Raw genomic sequence first — 6,902 nt, forward strand, 5'->3', positions numbered from 1 at the left:
TATACTGCCAGCAGGTCCCAGTCTCTGTCACACAGAGGATATGTCTGCGACTACAACTCACCTACAGACAAAATCAAGTGTTCTGATCTGTGCAATAGTCAAAGTCAAAATATCTTTATTTACATTATGTTACATGGGTACAATAAATAGTGTCACTACAACTAAGTTACATAATTGGATGATTATAGTAGATCATGTTGAATAAAATTCTTCAAATGAATAAAATGCTTTTCTAACTAAATAATCTTTTAACATTGATATTAAATTTCTTAATATCTTCAACTCTTGTTATTGTTTTTTGGAATTGACTTAAAAATTTTATTCCTGCATAAGAAGTTTTTTTTGTATAAAATTCTAAATTGTGTTGTGGTATTACTAATTCCTTCTTATTCCTAGTATTGTAAGTATGGGTTTTCACAATGAATTTTAAATTTAGATTGATAGGTCCTAACATACAATAACACATTCTAAAATATAAAGGCTATGCACTGTTAAAATATTTAGTTCAGTGAAATTAATTTTTCACTGACTCATCCTTCTTCATTTCATTTTCAACATTATTCGTAGTGCTTTTATTTGAAAAATTAGAATTTTATTTTAGGTTTTGGTTTGTGGTTTCCTCCATATGCAATGTGGGATTGAATATGTGCATGGAAAACCATCTTTAGTACTAACAAACTGCATAAATAAGAAAGTCTTTTGATAGCATATAACCCAGAATTTATCCGCTTAATTATCTGTTCAATATGTAGATTCCAGCTAAGGTTTTTTGTCTATTGTTAGACCGAGAAATTTTGTGTGGGAAACTTGATCCAAACTGGAATCGTTTATCAATATGTTAGGATTTAAAACGTTTTCTGTCTTGTTTTGTATTAAAAGAAATAAAATTAGTTTTATCGGTATTTAAAACTAATTTGTTGTCCAATGAAAAATTTTTTTTACATTTGAGAGTTGCAGATGTGCAGATATCTCCAATTCGACTTCTGTTTTTACAGATATAATGAGATTTGAGTCATCTCCAAATAGGCACAGCTGGTTTTTTTGAACTTTCAAGATTACTAAGGCAGTTTGGCATATCCTTTATATAACATATAAATAATATAGGACCTAAAATAGACCCCTGGGGTACTCCATCTTTTACTAATTGGGTGTTGGATTGAAATTTTAGTCATTTGTTATTTTTTTATGTGAGTTATTTCAACGTATTGTTCTCTTTTAGATAGATATGACTCGAACCACTTTAAATGAATATTATGGATACCTAAATTTTGCAATTTGTTAAGTAAAATTTCATGAGATATGCTATCAAAAGCCTTTGATAGGTCCATGAATATTCCCTGTTACATTATCATTTTTGTCGACTGACTCTATTACAGACTCAGTGGAATTCTATCAATGCAGTTATAGTAAGATTTATTTTTCTAAAACCGTGTTGTTCCTTGTCATAAAGATTATTTATTTCTAAATGTTTGACCAATCTATTGTACATGGTTTCTTTCAAAAATTTTTGAAATTGATGGTAAAATTGAAATCGGAACGATAATTTTGAATGTCTGTTACAAATACCTTTTTTTTTAGATAGGTACAACCTTAGAAAATTTTAACTTACTAGGAAATATGCCAGTAATGAGAGAAGAATTTACCAAATGGCATTAATGGTTTAATTAAAGAGCTTTTTGCAAATTTTATCAATTTCATAGGCACTCCGTCCGTCATACCCGCTACAAGATTTATTTTTTTAGTGAGTCAATAATTTGATTCAGTTCTTCTACACTCAAGGGCGGACATTGAAATTTAGGAGACGTTATATTTATGTTCTTAGACTGTGGTTGTAATGAATTTGAAGGAAGGTCTTTTAACAGTGCATCTGTCACATTTATAAAATAATCATTAAAGGACTTTGCAATTAGAGATGGTTCAGTAATAGATGAATCTTTTGATTTAATTACAAGATTGCCTTCACATTTATATCCATTCTTTTTTGTTTCATTATTTATAATTTGCCATGTTGTCTTGCCTAATATTTTCTGAATTGTTTTATTTTAGTGTCAAAATGATTTTTGTTTACATTTTATTAATTTTGAGTTGTATTGCCTAGTTTTTATTCTTAACTTCATTTTTAAGGGTTTTCTGATTTTTTCAACCTTGACAACTTATTGAGGTGTATAATTTCATTTTTTTTCATCTTTCAGTTCGTCCGTAATCCATGTCCTGTTTTTTATTTCCCTTTTTAATTTGCACAAGAGGAAAAGCAGAGATCAAAATAGTACCTAAAGATACTATCAAAACAATCATACTTTTCATCTATCGGAGAACAAAAGATTGGAAGCCAATCTTCTTTTTCTAATAGAGATTTGAATAATGTCATATTGGTCAATTGAAAATTTTCTTCCTACATAGGTTTAAATTTTGTTCAAGATTTTACTTGAAATTTGTAAAAGTTCGAGCATTTGCGCATAGTGATCAGACAAGGCTGTTTATAATTCCAGACTTTAAATTTCATTTTTATTATTAAAAATTTGTCAGAAAATTGTCAATACAAGATTCAGATGTTTGTGTCACTCTGGTTGGAAAGTCAAACTAAAAAGTTCATTCCATGTCGATTTAGAATGTTCTTAAGATCTCTTGTCTCCTTAGATTCATCTAACATGTTAATGTTAAAATCTCCTGTAATGGTTTAGATATTTGTCCTTCCCTACAAGAAATTCTATAAGAAAGTTTAATCTCTCTAAAAATTCGTTATTTTTTAAATTGGGGTGTTTCTATATACTCCTGCCAATATAAAACTAAAACTGTTCTGTTTTTAAATTTAGCGACACAACATTCAAATAATTTACATCTTTACAATACATCTATATACAATACATCTTTGGTTACCATCCATGGTTGTTCAGTAATGTTCACCTTGGTTACGAACACACTATTTGTATGTTTGACAGTGATGACATTTGAGAAATTAAAAATACATATTGTCTGTTTAACAAGTCAACTAAGCTTACAATGCTATTTTCATTTAAGCATTGCTATTTTGGAGCTGTTTAATTGTATTTTTATAAACAAGGGTGTGAGTACACCACAACAGGTGTCACTTATCAGGTTTCACCAAGGTTCAATGCAAAGTTTCAACTCTATAGCTCATTTTCATTATTGACAGAGAACAATAGACCAATCATACAGAAAAGACAATTTTACATCCTCCCGGCATACAAAAAGAGAAATTGTGTCAGCCTGACTGATAGGCTTTAATGATACTCAGTCAAAATTCCATAGTTGGACATGCACCATCATAGAAACTTATTTTTTGTCTGTAAATGAAGTTTCATGCAAAATTTTAAGTTTTTCATATCATATTTTGCCAAATGATATATTCACATTTTTGCTAATTAAATTTGGTTTCCTATCAATGAATTAAATAATAAAATTCTATACACCAAATCAATAAATTTAAGTTGGATGTGTTGAGATAATTAGGATAGATGTGTATTCATATGTCACACGTTAAAATCTGTGATGACAATTTTATTTATCCTGCTATTTTCACATTGCCATCATGGTTACCCATAAGACCAATATAAAAATATTCACTAACGCTTAGCCAAATCCTATGGAGTGACACTCACTATCATCGAACTCAGTGTTCCTCATATAAAAATGAACTTTAATGCACAATTTCAGTGATTTAGGTCAGTTCAATTTCAAGATATTACAAGACACAGACAGATAGAAGATAACATTTTTTTTCCAGTCCCCGTGATAGCCTCTGCTAATGCTCAGCAAATTATACTAATCAGAGCCTGTAATGAGTTCGAAAATTTTGTTTTTTGTTATGTTAGATCTACTATTATAAATATTAGGTATTTCGTATTGATTAATTGTAAGTAAGCGAAGCCAATCACTCGAGGGGCTGGAAATATTTCATTACTGTCTGTTCTACCATAATTTTAAAGAAAGAACTAACCTATAGACTTAGAATTTTCAATGAACTCATTTTTTATAGAGGCAACATCGAGTTTTGATGATAGCCATTGGATTTATATCATGAAAACAAATGCTTTCTTTTAAAAAACACTAACCTGGTTTATTTTTTCACTGTTTGGTAATTTAACATTTTTTATACAATTTAATTTTCTTCCAACATATCCAAATAACCATAATGTGTCACCTAAAACATAAGTAACGTTATTACATGCACATCAGAAAATATAAAAACTAAACTCCAAACAAGTGATGGGTAAGGCATCTAATGTAAATGTAAATCAGTTGGGCTCTAATGGACAGAAAGAGGTTTAATATACAAGCCAGCACAGGAAAGAACTAGGCAAAGTTGATGGATTCATCCATACCAAGCACTTAACTAGAAGTGTAGCAGTGGCTGCTTTCAGAACCACTACCGCTCCATAACCTGGGGTCTATCTGCACCGCATCAGGGTAAATGAAGATGCAGCCTGTACGCTTTAACAATACCTCAGGATGGACGCAGCCAACCTGCCCCAGTGTCTGGCCCTAACCACCAACCCTACGGACGAAGAGTACAGCTACAGGGAGGTCGCCTGCCTCTACTGGTCAGCACGTCACCAAATGGCTAACTTGCCAAGGGTGAGCATTGGCTAGACTAGTGAGTGAGTGAGGAGAGATTTACCATAAATTTTGTGCAAGATGGGTATCAATCACAAAGCAAATCGGACTCAGAAGTTCTGGATGCGTCTGCAGTATAATAAGAAGGCCACCACCACAATAGAATCATATTTAATGATTATCTAAACTATATAAACAAAAAATGTTGACACGAATTATATTATATAAAAAACTATCTGTTATGTGTATCTATCTATAAAATGTAACAAACAAAACAGTTTAACATTTAGTTACTTTTTACTGCTTTTAAAGGTATACTATGATTCTATTATGGTGGTGGCCTCTTATTATACTATAGCCCTGGATGCTTTTAAGTAGGAGGTTTTTTCCACATCTGCCTTGCAGTCTGGTCGGCCCTTGCACCCAGTGACTAACACCTGTATCCAACAATTAAGACTGGCTTGCGACGCAGCACTTTCATGACGACCCTGGGGAACTGCGGGAGGGTGTGACTACTTGGTTGAAGTCTCAGGCAGCAGTATATTATAACACTAGACTTTTCAACACTAGTTTACCGCTGTGATAAGTGCCTAAATTTATATGGTGACTATGTTGAAAAATAGTATTTTAGTGTCACCTTTAAATGTATATAATACAATTTTTTTCTTGTACTTTATATTTTGTTTGTATCAAAACGTAATTTACTTTCCGAAAAGCCCTTGTATAATGAGAGAATGATAAAAAAGTATAACTGAGAAACAGCATGTAATCCCCAAAATCTTATTCAGGGAATTCATTTGAATGGCCACGATTTTTACATATCGAAGTTGGATAATATATTGAATTGTTTGATAATAGCAAACGAATAGTCGGGTAAGGGTACAATAAGCGGACCCGGTTTTTTATATCGAAATTGGCATTTTGAACGATATTACTTAATCATAACCATCGATACTGATTAATTATTTTGAACAATTAACTTAAATAATCTATATCAGCAGCTGTAAACTGTATAAAATAATACAAGTAAGGTAATATTTAAATTTTATATAAGTAACATTTGATTATTAAAAATGACAGTCAATTTTAAAAAACTACACGACATTGCTTTGAAAGATGATGACATGTTTTTCATGACTTCAACATGTTGGAATCGTACGGAAAAACCCATTATGTGAAATTTGTGGGAAAGAAACAACTGTAACTGTTAGAGGAGCAAATATGGCCGTATTCAGTTTTTTCTAATTTTGGTTATAGTAATTTGTTTGATCATTGTAAAATATTAGATCCATATTTTAATTTAACACATATGATTGTTATTGAGAACTATAGATACTTTATATTGATTGATAGTCTAGGATTTGAGATGCGAATATTAGGTATCGATGATTACATTCTTCTATATAAAAAACCGGGTCCGCTTATCGCACCCTACCCATCATGCCTAGTGGGACTTGTTAACATATACCTTTTCTTTTATTTTATTACTATTGATATCCTAGTCACTAATTAAGCACTTTTCATTTGAAAAATGCGAAGTGGGTCTTATAAACTTGTACCAAAAATCATGCCGGGTAGGGTACGACAAGCGGACCCGGTTTTTTATAACAAATATATGTGAAGTGGGTCTTATAAACTAGTTTCCTTTTCGTAAAACCCAGAGTGCCCTTCAGTGAAAGCCTTGAATCACTAGTGTAAAAAATTAAGGGTGGGACATAGCTTACCATGGTAACTCAAACAATAGCTCCATGACAGTGTGAAAGTTGTGTTGAAATTAATTGGGAAACTATTCAAGATTAAAATTTAACACTGAATTATTAGTTCCACAATTTAAGTTGGCATTTCCATGGATGGATTTATTATAATTTCTATTTTTTAAAAAGGTACATAAGCATTTGAATTGTTCAAATCCATTGAATCCACTGACTATGATAGACATATTATTGAAGAATAGGTTACTCAAATGCGTACTAAAATCTCAACTCTTCTTTAGCTACTTAATGTGAATTTTGAATAGTCAGCCGGTCCAACAGAACAGATTAAAATTATTAAACCTGACTCCAGAAAATTGACGCCTTTGGATAGGTGGTTAAGTGTTAAGGGGATTCTGCATCTAGAAATGGCAAAAAATGACAAAAATTTGAAAAAAAATATTTATACATATTCTTGTTCTCTGTTTAATTCTGAACCAGAAAAACATAACTTTATGACTAAAAAAATAATATTTTATCTCATAATATTTATTTTATTCGGCCATGTCCTGAGTGTGAACTCGACATTTTCTGGTTTCAAAGAAACTTTACATGTAAATAAGCATTATTGTTTAC

General features: G+C 31.3%; 1 long non-coding RNA gene across 1 annotated transcript; it reads right to left on the reverse strand.

The window, feature by feature from the left end:
* LOC124373363 lies at positions 1-6,376 on the reverse strand. The gene is made up of 3 exons (XR_006923426.1): positions 6,300-6,376; positions 4,074-4,162; positions 1-61 (listed from the first exon to the last, which is right to left on the reverse strand). It is a non-coding gene; the product is annotated as an uncharacterized LOC124373363 (long non-coding RNA).
* Positions 6,377-6,902: the final 526 nt, after the last annotated feature.

Source organism: Homalodisca vitripennis, unplaced genomic scaffold (genome assembly GCF_021130785.1).
Source record: "Homalodisca vitripennis isolate AUS2020 unplaced genomic scaffold, UT_GWSS_2.1 ScUCBcl_5405;HRSCAF=12102, whole genome shotgun sequence".
NCBI classification, from domain to species: domain Eukaryota; kingdom Metazoa; phylum Arthropoda; class Insecta; order Hemiptera; family Cicadellidae; genus Homalodisca; species Homalodisca vitripennis.